The sequence below is a fragment of the Bos taurus genome, chromosome 24, assembly GCF_002263795.3.
Source record: "Bos taurus isolate L1 Dominette 01449 registration number 42190680 breed Hereford chromosome 24, ARS-UCD2.0, whole genome shotgun sequence".
Classification (NCBI taxonomy): Eukaryota; Metazoa; Chordata; class Mammalia; order Artiodactyla; family Bovidae; genus Bos; species Bos taurus.
Genome location: NC_037351.1, coordinates 57,586,978 through 57,600,209, shown reverse-complemented (window position 1 = coordinate 57,600,209; position 13,232 = coordinate 57,586,978). Strand labels below are relative to the sequence as shown.

The 13,232-nt window shown below is 51.2% G+C and overlaps 1 non-coding gene and 1 pseudogene across 1 annotated transcript; both read right to left on the bottom strand.

The window, feature by feature from the left end:
* Window positions 1–5,795: 5,795 nt before the first annotated feature.
* On the bottom strand, window positions 5,796–9,211 carry LOC781927 (tripartite motif-containing protein 64-like; annotated as a pseudogene).
* Window positions 9,212–11,986: 2,775 nt separating this feature from the next.
* MIR122 (microRNA mir-122) lies at window positions 11,987–12,071 on the bottom strand. The gene has a single exon (NR_030958.1). It is a non-coding gene; the product is annotated as a microRNA mir-122 (primary transcript).
* Between the last annotated feature and the right edge of the window lie 1,161 nt (window positions 12,072–13,232).

Below are 13,232 nucleotides of genomic sequence, written 5' to 3'. Positions count from 1 at the left end.
CAACAGCAGCAGGGGTGCTCGGCTCTGGCTGTGCGTTACTGTCACCTGGTGCGCTTTAAAAATGTCGGGGCCTGGGTCCCCCTCACAGATCCTTAGGTAAGTCGGTCTGGGGCAGAGCCTTAGGCAGAGGATTTTTAAAGCTCTCAGGGTGATTACCATGTGCAGCTGCGGGCCCCAAAACCCTGCTGTTCTAGTTTCCAAGGCAAGAATAACTGGTTAATTGATTCCTTCTGCTGCTCTCATTCGACACTAATGGGCACCGTGGTGGACCGTGTCCGTCGCCCGGAGGTTTATCAGCGTCACCTGCTGGGCTGATTAAAGCTCAGGTTGCTGGCCGCGCGCCCAGGGCTTTGGCTTTACCGGGCCTGGGGTGGGCCGGAGAACCTGCATTCTAACAAGCTCCCAGGATGCCGATGTGGTAGTGAGGGGCCAGAGCAACAAAACCAGGTATCTGTCTGGTTTTCGCCCCAGGCCCTTCCTGCCCTGCCACCCCCCTGGGCCCCGAACCTACGGCTTTCTCTAGTGCCCTCCTTGAAAAGCAGAACATTAGCTTGCTCCCTCGGAAAGGACTTTTGGGCAGTACCACCCTAGAAGCTTAGGCCAAGACCCTTCCCTCCTCTGTCTGAAAAAGCCTTCACTGTCTTCCAAGGTTCCACTCAGAGGTCACCTCCTTCAGGAAATCCTCCTTTCAGCCCCACGTCTGTGCTCCCAGAGGCCTCGGTCCCGCTATCTCTTTGCACTTGCGTGCAGTTGGCTTGTTGAGTCCCTTTTCTCCTAAGACAGAAATAACGCTTTCTCTCTCTGTGCCTGAGATTCAGCTGAAGCTCCAATACTTTGGCCACCTGCTGCAAAAAGCTGACTCATTGGAAAAGACTGATGCTGGGAAAGATTGAGGGCAGGAGGAGAAGGGGACAACAGAGGATGAGATGGCTGGATGGCATCACTGACTCGATGGACGTGAGTCTGAGTGAACTCCGGGAGTTGGTGATGGACAGGGAGGCCTGGCATGCTGCAGTCCATGGGGTTGCAAAGAGTTGGATGTGACTGAGTGACTTAACTGCCCTGGTCTCTGTCTTCCTCACCCTCCAATCACACTTTGCTCTGGGGACTTTCGGTGTTATTTTGCTCGGCAGAAGTTGTCTTGCTGGCACCCCAAGCCTCCTGCCCTTTCCACCTCTTGTTCTGAAGTTCCTGATCCCGGAGTTGTTGCTCAGAACAGTGGTGCTCACCTGGGGGTGATTTTGCCCCCCATCGGGGGCTCTGTCCACCTCTGGAGATATTTCTGGTTGTCACACCTGGGAGGCTCTACCAGCCTCTACTGGGTCCAAGCCAGGGATGCGGCTCAATGTCCTCCATCCTTCGGACAGTTACCAACGACAGAGAATCCTCTGGCCCAAACTCAGTAGTGCGAAGCTGAGAGACCCTTCCCCCTAAGGCCTCCCTGGGAGTGGAGAGGCCCCTCTGCTCTTGGCCCAGCAGCGCTGGGTGGGTTGGTTAGTGCCGGTCAGTCTGTAACACAACAGTTCCTGGGGGTGGGCTGAAGGGGTCTCCTGCACCAGCACAGCTGAGAATCCTCAAGCTGGTGATGGTGGTGATGACGGCTAACAGTCATTCTGAGCTGTGGCCTGAGGTGCACAAGGCAGGCCCTCCCGGGCTCAGGGGCAGCTGAGCAGAGCTGAAGCCTCCGGCGCACCTCAGAGACAGAGGGACAGCGCCGTCTTTGTAGGAGAGCTGCCAGGAAGGAGAAGCCTCACAGAGCCGAGGAATTGGCAAGATGGTCTCAGAGAGGACCGTACCTGGGCGCCCTAGGGAACTGAAGCTTCTGCTCCCATCGCTGCGAGGCCTCGGCTCAGTGGCTCAGGGAAATGGGTGGGAACCCTGGCAGGAAATGGATCCTGGGCTAAACGAGCTCATGAAGAAGCGCCCTGAAGCCGTTTTCCGGATCCTGGCTGGCAGCTCTTTTCAGACGAGCTTCTCTGACCCAGGACGCGGTGTGTGGGGCTCAGAGCAGCGCTCCTCGCCACCCAGAAGAAATCAGCCTTTGTGGGGCTGCCCCCAGGGCCCAGGGGCCTCAGAGGAGGCTGTGGTTTGTCTCCAAGATTTCAGAATGTAGTGTAGAAGGTAGGATCCTTCCAGAGATGCAAAGAGAACGTCCCAGTGGAACCAGCTGAGCACTAAGAACACACGTGTCTATCACAAGATACTGGAGAGCGGAAGGCTGCCCACAGGAGGGCCTGAAACGCAGACTAGAGGCCTTGGTGTATGCTTAGGCGAATGACTATTGCTTCAAGTCAGAGCTCCTTAGCCCTCAGAGGGTCAAGGACCCTCATGACGGTTGGATGACAGCTCTGGACCCTCACCCTAGGAAAGTGCTTCTATGCATAAAAGGTCATTGTCAGCTTTGAGGGGTTGGAGGATCACCCTGGTTGCATCCCTGGACTCGGGATTTAATGCATCAATCCTTAGGACCAGAGAAATGCCAGCATTTCAGGCTGGCATCTGGCAAGAGATAACCACAGAGCAGCTGTTCAGATGATTAAAGACAAGGTGTTTGGCAGGAAAAGAGGCCAGTGGATGAGAGAGACAGGCAGCTGCATAATTGTAACAGTATGGACATTGGCCAAAATGAAATATTGATTAGCAATTATATGGCCCAGTGAGTGGGGACAGGTCCCTGGAGCCAGGCATGCAATTCTTGGCTTTACCAATCATTTATGTAGCCAACAAATATTTAACACAAACCCACTGTGTGTGAGCTGAGGATATAGCAAGGTTTCTTTGTGCCCGACCTTCCAGGCTGGACACAGAAAATAAACAAGTCATGTCAGGTGGTGAAGAGTGTTAGAACGAGGGGGGAAGGCTTCACTGAAATGACAGCTTTGAGCAGCTACAAGAACAGGTGAAGGAGTGAAGTGTGCATGTGTCTGGGAGACAGGTTCTGGACAGGAAGCAGGTTCTGGGGCAGAAGCAGACTTGGCACATTTGAGGCTCAGCAAGCTGGTTGGTGGATGTGCCATGGAGTGAGCAAGAGGAAGAGCAGAAGATGAGGTCTGTGTGCGAGGGAGGTATGGGATCCTTGGGTTTTGTTCTCAGTGGGATGAGAAGCCATTAAAGGATCGTGAGCAGGGAAGTAACACGATCTCATTTAGGTTTTTAAAATTAATTGAGTGCCAGTGGAGAAAGTGAATGGGTGTGGTCAACATTCTCGTGATAATATTAATGACAGTCATATTCTCTTGCTTTGTCAGATAAGTTATTCATTCTTCCTCGATCTTGATGTGGGGTCAGCAGACTTTCTCTGTAAATGGTCAGATAGTAAATATTTTAGGCTTTGTGGACCGTATGGCCTCTGCCATCTTACTCCGCTCTGCCTTTGGAGCTTGAGAACAGCCATCGACAGCAGGTAAATGAATGAACCTGGCCATGTTCTAGGGGACGAGCCATCCCAACCTGCCTGGGACAGAGGGGTTTTCTGGAATCTAAGAGTCGCCTCTTTCCTAGCTCAGCTGAGATAATGTGGGCAAGTGGGGATGCTTGGCAAATTCCAAGAAACCTTTATGAATGCTGAGATTTGCATTCTGTGTATATTTTATGTATCATGAAATAATATTCTTTTAATATTTTCCCCAATACTTAAACATAAAAGCCATGCTTTGCTCACACAGAAACAGCCTGCATTTGACCCACAGGCTGTAGGCTGGCAACCCCTGGCCTTGAGGACCCATCAGTGACAGGCACGACCACGCACACCTGCCCTTCTGTGTCCCCTCTCCATCGGGCCGCCAGGGATCCCAGCCCCTGCCCACCTCTCTAGCCCCATCCCCTGCAGGTCCCTGTGTTCCTGCCACACCAGCTGGCTTCAGGGTTTTTGTCTGTTCTAGACTCCATTCCGCTTGGAGACTTGACATGTGCCACCCCCTTTTCCTGAGAATTCTTCCCCTACCTTTTCATCTGGAGAAGGAATAGCCCCTGCTTAGAGTGAGAGTTACATATTACTCTCTGCTTTAGACTTTCTCATACACACGCCGTTTGTTTTTTCTGCCCCAAGGTTGACCAGCAGCCTGTGTCCCGGCCTGGAGTGAAAGACGCTCCAACGGGAATACAACCAGTTCTCTGGCTCCGGAATCCAAACTGCGATATGGGGAAGAAGAAGCCACTTGGTAGCATAAGAAAAAATTAAAAAGACCCCCCATGGAGGCAGGCAAGCAGAAACCATGAAGTGGTAGGGCCATGAGGCCCCAGAGAAGCAGAACATAGGCGTAAGCAGTAGTCACAGTTGAGCAGAAGCTGGAGGCGAGGATGGAGGCAGAAAAGGCGGCAGGAGGAGCAGCCGTTGCGATGGCTGAGGCTTGACTCACAGCTACAGCCTGCGGGGCGACCAGGCTCTCCAGGCTCTGGGGTGCCCTTGAGTCCTGACTATCTTTCCACTCTCTGCAAGGCCTTGCCTTATGACTGTTTGGGGGCTTCCGTGTGATTCCTGTCCTCTGGCTGCCATGTAACCCCTTCCAAAAAAGCTCTCCCCAGCTCAGCACCTTACATATAGTAGGTATGTGTGTGATGTGAAATGTGTAAGAATCTCATCACTTGAGACAATCTAAGAAAAAACTGCTTCCTGCAATCAAAACTTCCTACCACACCACTTACATTCTGAGGTCATGATTTGTATCCACTTTCTTGGGGATGAATATAGGGCTCTTTCCATGTCTTCCACAGTTCAGCACATTGATCTCTGTAATTGCTGAGCAAAGGATCCTATCTGGAAGAGCCTGAGCTCGTGGAGAGACACGGGCGTGTGTGTGCTCAGTCACTCAGTAGCGTCTGACTCTTTGCGACCCCATGGACTGCAGCCCACTAGGCTCCTTGGCCCTGAGATTTCCCAGGCAAGAGTACTGGAGTGAGTTGCCATTTCTTTCTCCAGGGGGGATTTCCCAACCCAGGGATGGTACCTGGGTCTCTTGCATCTCCTGCATTGGCAGGCAGATTCTTTACCACTGAGCCACCTGGGGAGCCCAGGAAAAATCTCTGGTACAAGCTGGTAGGGTGCTGGGAGGGGGACCCTAAATACAGCAGCTGCCCATCCAAAGGGTGGGTGACAATCTCTCACTTCTTTGTATCCAGCAGCTATTGAGAGCCAAGTGGGAGACAGAATATGCTGTCTGGAAGATAGGCAGCCTTAAGAAATGAGAAGGACTTTAATTGTCTCTTAACTGGGCTAAATGTGCTGGGAAAGTGAAGAGACTGGTTCTCCAGGTGGAACAAGATTAGTTCTCATCTGGCACGTTTAATGGGTCAGCAGAGTCAATCGAACAAGCTCTTCCACTCCTCTCCCTCTCTGCCGCAAGCCTTTGAAAACTCATTTTATCAAAATTAAAGCTAGATTCTGCTGTCTGCTGCTGCTGCTGCTAAGTCACTTCAGTTGTGTCCGATTCTGTGCGACCCCGTAGACGGCAGCCCACCAGGCTCCCCTATCCCTGGGATTCTCCAGGCAAGAACACTGGAGTGGGTTGCCATTTCCTTCTCCAATGCATGAAAGTGAGAAGTGAAAGTGAAGTTTTTCAGTCGTTTCCGACTCTTCGAGACTCCATGGACTGCGGCCCACCAGGCTCCTCCATCCATGGGATTTTCCAGGCGAGAGTACTGGAGCGGGTGCCATCGCCTTCTCCTATGCATCACTATGCTACATTAAATACCAGTGTGCTTGGACACAGTCAGGTATCCTGTGGCCTCAAATGAAGTGAAGGGCAGCAATATCCCCAGAGAAGACGCTCCAATAAATGGTCCAAAAAATGGACAATTCATGGAGATTTAAGGCAAAGGAATGGTACCAAAGGGGAGGAAAAGGCGGAAGGAAGGGAACTATATATGAGGGAACTTCCGAAAACATCAGAGAAGCTCACAGCTCCATTATCATAATCCAGAAACACTCCAATCCTACCCGGAGGCCTTTCCACAAACTGAACTAAGGGTGGGGAGGTGGTGGACAGAACATACTGACTGTTCACCTTTGTAGAACACAGAAAAAATGCTTCTTCAGACCAATACTGATACTGGCATCACTTGTGAAGATGCTTTTACAGCCCCCCAGAACCCAGCTGGAGGACTCTGCCATGTCCAGCTCTCAGCAATGCCTCCCGGAGGTGAAGGCCCGAGCTCCCCAGGATACGGCACACGCCCCGCCCATCCACCCTCCCTCCCCCGGGACTGGACGCGTGGGGTGGTCATCCTCAGACATCACACTTGCATCATCGAGGATCGCATGGTGAACGGTCATTGTCTGACTCAGAACATTGTTCATGCTGAAGTTGTTCGGCATGTGTAGGAATGCAGAGACAGGCCAGGAAGGGAGCTCTGGGTTCACGGGCTGAGGCTTCTGCATCTGTGCCAAGTCACTTGTTTCCAGCACATTTTCCAAGCCCTGGAGCAGCTCTGTGTCCAGCTTGAGGCACATCCCATTAGCTCTCCGTACATTTCTTTCAGCCTTTCTCTCTGTTGAGTCATTCTGAACACGGTCTCCTTGAGCTGTAGACGAATGTCCTTGGCCTCTTTCTTCAGGGCCTCCAGATGCAGCTGCTCCTCCTCCTGGAGCAAAATGTATATCCTCTGGTACTAAGCTGTAATCAAGAGCTTCCTTAAGGCCACATATTCCTTAAATGACTGAAGTTTTTCAGCTTCCTGGTTCAGAATTTGCATTTCTCTCATTTTCCATAAAGAGCCCATTCTCTCCAGAAGTTTCTCCCGGGATTCCTCAGCAGCCCTGTGTATCGGCCTGTGGCTGTGAGCTGCGTGCTCGGGGCGTTCAGAGCAGGCCCACAGAGCAGGGTCTGGTCAGCCTCACAGAAGAGGCCTTTGGTGTGTCACACAGACCTGCTCCTCAGAGCTGGGGTCGTGGTCAGCTCTGGCCTGCCGGCCAAAGGCTCAGACAGGGACGGCAGAAGTTGTGCCCACGGTTTATGGAGACAGCGTCCAGGAAGTAGTTCATGCAGATGGAGCAGGTGATCCCTTCTGAGGCAGCTCCTAATGAATTAATTTGGAGTACTCGGGTAATGAAATCCTTGCCGACCGCAGCGGTTGTAATGGGCAGGGACAAGTCCTGCCTGTAGGGGGCAGTATTGCAAGAAGCGAGTGGTCCTGGGCTCAGAGCGCTGGGAGCGGGACTCCGGCCTGAGTGCTTTAGTTGGAGGTCTTAGCACTGGCGTTCTGGAAAGGAAGGGAAAGTCCCAGTTGAATGAGATTTTAAAGGAATTTTACCTAGCTCCTTGGCGAAATTTAAAATTCTGCACATACACGTGCACTACAAATACACATACACAAGCACACGTGTGTGCACACAGACACACACCCCCGCCAAATGGCAAAACGTGTTTCTTTCACTTAAAAGGTGGTCTTGTTTCTGAGGCTGTTTGGCTGTACTTTTGAGAGGGGAGCGCCCCACCAGATACGAACTCCCAGGTTCGGGGTTCCACTGCTTTCTGGGGAACTGCCGGGAAACGTTTTGGAGACAAAAGGTAACCCAACCTCTGTCGAGCTGAAAACTTCTACACTTCACTCGTCAAGGTCACGACTGAATTTCTCTTTAATCGGGTGGCCGCCTGAAGCCCCCGAGTGCTGTGTCTTTCCCTTATTCGTGCCTTTCTCTCACACCACAGATGGCGATTCGTCCTTCTTCCTCCCCCGCCCCCCGTATCCCTTCTCTTTCCTTCACAAAATCTGAGGTTCAGCTCTGCCCTCATTTGCCTGCATCCTCACTAGACTGCGTAGTCTATACGTAAATTCTGGGAGACCACCTCAGCTCTGCATTCAGTGACCAGCTTGGCACCTGGCATGTAGTAGGAACACACGGTTGACGTTGGCTGAATGAATGTCTTCATCTTGGAATCCCATGCAGAGTGTTTAGATATTCCAACAGAAAGCCAGAAGGAAATTGAATATTCAAGGGAAGAAAGTGGGTGCCCCCCTGGCCTTCCTCCCCACAGGCCCTAGTGGCGCCCACCATGGCTTTGCCCCCAGTGGCTTCCTTGAGCCCCTGCCAAAGGAGGGGGAATGGACGGGCAGACGGGCGTTTGACTGCTGGCCTCGGGCTGACTCTTCACGACAGGGAAAGAGGCAGGGGTGCTGTGACAGGGACCCAGGCTGCATCGTGAAAGAACCAATTCACAGCTCACCGAGCTCCTGTGAGGACTGTTCTTCACGCATGTAACTGAAGAGCGCTCGAATCCAGTCCCCAGCTCCTCCTCGGGCCCCTCAGCAGATCCCGAGCTGCCCCTGAAGCTGGTGAGTGGAGAAGTAAAAAGAGCCAGATCTTTCCCTCACAGCCCTGCCACCCAACCCGACAAATGGCCCTGGACTTACAACCTGTTGGCAAGTAGCCTCATCAAAATACATGAGTGATTATTTTCCCAACAGTAACTTAAAAAAAAAAAAAAGTATAACTTCAAACATTCAGGGTTTCTCTGTCTGAAAAGACATGGAGGGCATAGCTAAAGCCTGTGGTGCCCTGTCTGAGGCTCCGTGATAGTATCTAGTGCCCCGAGGCCTCTGAGTCTTCATTTGGGTGACGACCCAACAACTCCTGGATGGAGAGCAGCTGGGGAAAGGGACGGGGCCTTTTTCCCTGTGTCCCCAGAGCCCGGGACAATACCAGACACACAGTCACCACACAAGCCTTGTCTGTCCAGGGAATGGGAAGGATGCAGAGAAAGCGCGTCAGCACAGACTGTCCTCCAAAGTCTAGAATACCAAACTGGGGACGGGGGTTTCCTTGAAACCTGAGGAAGACAGTTCTCAGATGAACAAAAGAGCGGGGGACTTGACATGGTGTCTCGTGACTCAGCAAGCGCCACTTGACTCCCATTCGTGCCCACTCTTGGCGGGTGATACTCAACAGACTACCACAGGGATGAAGCGGCCAGGACAGCATCCACCTCGGCCACAGACAGATGGGATGATGGCCTGAGCATATTCCTTAACCTTCTGGGCTTCCATTTCCTCATGGAAACAAAGAGGAAATGGGTTTCTAGTCCTAACAATATACTGTCTTCTGATTCAAGGAAGTAACCAAGCAGAAAACATAGATTTAAGAAGCATTGAAAAAACAAGGGTAGAATAGCCATCTATATATGGTAACTGTTATGCCGCCTCACAGGCCCTCCTTGGGGCTGGATGGAACACTGGGCAGGCCCTCAGTGGCAACAGGCACGTTCCAGGTACCCATGGTTCTAGGCTGAAAGGATTCTCCTCGCAAAGTGCAGGCCTGTCTCCTGGGGGAAGGAGACGTCTTAACGTGGCTGCCTGGGCTGTCTGCCCACGTGGGATTTTAACAGCACTTCCAAGGGAATCCTTTCATCTTGCAAATGACATTCAGAGTCAGTAAGTGTCCCTGGGATGCTTTTTGCAGGCAACTAGCAGTAATCATCCCAGTGGGAGCTGGAGAGATGCAAGCTGGGCTGGCGAAGGAGGCTGTGATTAGAGATGTGGGTGTCGGGCTGGAGGAGACGTGGCCTCGCTACGTGTGCTCCCCACGGACCTGCAGGAAGAGTGGGTCCCCAGCCCTGAATGCGGCGTAAACTCAGGCAGGAATTGCAGTGAGCTGTTATGTGAGCCAACCTGGCGGAAAGGACGCAGGTTGTCCTTTTTTGGGGCCCCCTGTTTAATTCCATCTGGGCATAATCTTGAGCTTCGCAGGTGGCTCCAGTGGTATAGAACCCACCTGCCAACACACATAAGAGACACGGGTTCCATCCCTGGGTGGGGAAGATCCCCTGGAGGAGGAAATGACAATCCACTCCAGTGTTCTTGCCTGGAGGATCCCATGGACAGAGGAGCCTGGCGGGCTGCAGTCCATAGCATTGCCAAGGGTCAGATACAACTGAAGTGACATAGCACGCATGCACAAGCAAAACCTCAGGGTGAGTGCGAGTGAGGAGGGATGTGAGAGGCCAGCCTGGAACTGTTGCTGAGCCTGTGGACGCACTTCGGGGCAGGCAGTGCCTCGCGGTTGGCTGGGTCCCTAAGTTTGCTGGTCTGTGTCTGAGTAGTTTGGCCATCTGCTTCCTGATCCCAAACTACTGCTTAGATGTTCCTTTTCTACCCTTATCTTTGACTTCCCGGTTTCAGGGTTTCGTGGTATTTGGCTTTCTCTGCATCTGAAGAACTCATAGGGAAAGATCGTCCTATGACTTACCCCTCTCCTATCCTAGGGGCTTCCCACAGATCCCCGAGAAAGCAGACGGGGGCCGAGAATATGGATCCAGTACCGGGATGTTAACCCAGCTTCCACGCAGCCTCAGTGGTGAAGCATGAGGCTTTGTGGAATAACCAGGTCAAGGAAGGATAATAGCTAAGGGACAGATCCTTAGATTCAGGAGCCCCGCGTGACCAGACCATTCCAGAACCACGCCCAGTCTCAGTGGATGCCGAGTCTCTGTGGATTCCAATCCTGGCAGCTTTGTTCTGCGCTGTCTGGTCAAGTGAAATATTGTGCACAGGGTGATTCGTGCAAAGTCGCGCTCTCTGCCTACTCTCCTTCTCCTGCTCTCCAGAAAAACCCAAAAAAGAAGTATCAGTGTGTGAATTATTTCAGAGGGGTCTGGCTCCCCTCTTGAGCATGGACAATGTCAGGAGGGAGGAAATATGGGAGGGGAAGGAGCTGGGGGTCAGACAGGAAAGGACCCTCCTCTTCTCAGGACCTGTGCTGTGTACATAGGCATGTGGACTGGACTCACGTGGTCCTTTCCAGCAATGAACTTGGAACTCTTTTGCGGAGTTTTGTTCATTTGATTCCCGCCCCCCGCCGCCCCTCCCCCGTCCCCGACGACGTAACTGGAACAATTAGAATAGTCTCAGACACACGTGAGGCAGTGAACGCCCACTAATTTAAAAGCCTGCCCAGCACCTAGGGCAGTGCCTGGCCCAAGGTAGCCACTCAATACGTGTGTACTTGATAAATGAGGGGTAAATAAATAAATAAATCAGAACTGGCCTCTGATGGTCACTCCAGCCCCTTTCAACTTGGTTAAACCCGGTGGTGGCTTAGTTGCTAAGTCACCCGGTGGTGACTCTTGCGACCCCATGGACTCTAGCCCACCAGACTCCTCTGTTCGTGGGATTTCCTAGGGCCTGGCACTGGAGCAGGTTGCCCTTTCCTTCTCCAGGGGTTCTTCCTGACTCAAGGATCAAACCCGCATCTCCTATACTGCAGGCATAGATTCTTTACCACTGAGTCACTAGGGAAGCTCCTGATTAAACATATAAGTGTTCATATAGCCAAGTCGCAGGAGAGAAGTTTTAGCCCAGCGTAGACAGAACCTACCTCTTACTTTAAACTTCTCAGAGAAAGAACGTGTTTCAAACCAGACCACCCAGCTGGCCAAGTGTCCCAGGCGCTACACTGGGCTTAAAATGCTCAGATTCGCTATGACAGCCCATATGTAGTTCATGTAATTTCCTGATGGAAACCCATCAGGACCTAGCATCCAAATTCAGCAGTCAGCCTGGTGACTGATCAAAATCAGTAGGAATCAAACACATTCTAGAATTTCTGAAAGCTCATTTAGGCCATGTACAAGTTTATTGGAGAGTCGTCTTCATGATGACAAGTAGAAGATCCACATACCTTCATTTTTTACCTATAAGCATGTGGTTTACAAACCCTAGATTTAAACCAGCTTTAGTTTTCCGCATCTACCATTTTCCTCTCCATTTCAGCTCAGTAAGCGTGGGTTGAACAATTACCACGAGACTAACCTGGTGCTTGGGTGCTCTGGGGCACGGTGTAATCGCTTTATTGACTTGGGAAAACACAAAGACTCAAAATCAATTATTTAAAACAACAGCATGAGGAGAGGCAACATTCAGATGACATGTTGGTTATGAGCACGAAAGGACCAGAATTTCCTCAGCAGTGACACAGGACTGGGAGCCCTGCTGTAAGATGAACTTTCCTGCCCATACCGAGCAGATGTCAACACCTTCAGGGAGCGGAAGGATTGCCTAACAGTAGCTATTTAGTGTGATAATGGCGTTTGATAGTTTGGACACAAACACCATTGTCACACTCCACAGCTCTGCTAAGGGAAATCGGTAGCCGTGGAAGTGTTAATTTCACTTGCACCTTCCACCAGAGTCTCTGAGCATCATCAGAGAATCTCGTCAGTTTCACGGAGAGACCTGAGTAAAGAAAAAAGAGGGATAACCGGTTGGGAGCATCTTGAGCAATGGAGAGAAAGAAAGACGCTGGACTTGTGTGTGCTGCAACACACATGCTAATAAAGGGATCCGTTGCCTGTGATCTGCGGCCACCCGCAACGGGAAGGAAGACTTCCTGCAGAAATGGATGGGAAATCTGGTTGCATCAATTTTCTGAAAGGGCGAAGAGAGAAAAAGAATCCCTAGTGGGAACTGATTTTAGAAAACAAATACTTAGTGGAAGACAACATCATAAACGGTAATAACACGACTGGAGTAATGGATCCTCCCTGACTCTCTTCCTCACCTTCTACCCCAGTCCAGCATCAGTAACTGGGGTCAGCCTTGCAGTCTGAGAACAGTTATGCTGCATGGGGACCTAGCGTTTAGACAAGCTGTGATCCACTCTCAGTATGGCTGTTGGATACAGAGGCGTTTACAGGGGCTCAGATGTCGAATCTCACCGCAGTGGTTTCCCGTCACAGTAGCGAGTGGGAGATGGTGGTGGGGGCTGGGGGCGGGGGGGCAGAGGAGGAACATGGAAAGAGAGAACTATTCCATTGTGTTAATAATTCTCCTTTTCTAGCCAAAGGGAGCCTCCTGTGAATAAATCCTCCTGGTTTACTTGATTTCCTGTTGAAAATGGTTTCTGCCTAATATATGCACTCCTGCCCACAATGGAGCATGAGAGGAAATAAAGCATTTTATCTAATCCTTTCTTTCCCCCAAATGCTGGAAATGGAAAAGGGTAGAGGCCAGTTTACTCTTTCCCCCAGGATAACTGAGTTGTTAACCAGAGCCTTGCTTTGGGTATAAAATCAACCCATTCTTAATAACTGGAAAATGAAAGCTTCTGCATTTATTTTTTTTTTCCAGTAAAAATGGCCCTTATTCACAGGCAGGCCTTGCAACAGCCCTCTTCAGCCTGGGCTGTGTGGTTGTGAGCATACCATAAAAGTCACTCAGCTTCTACGGTCAGAATGTTGATCCCTGCCTCTTTTTTTCCTTTCTAGTTTTATTGAAATGTAAAACATATTCATTTTAGGTGT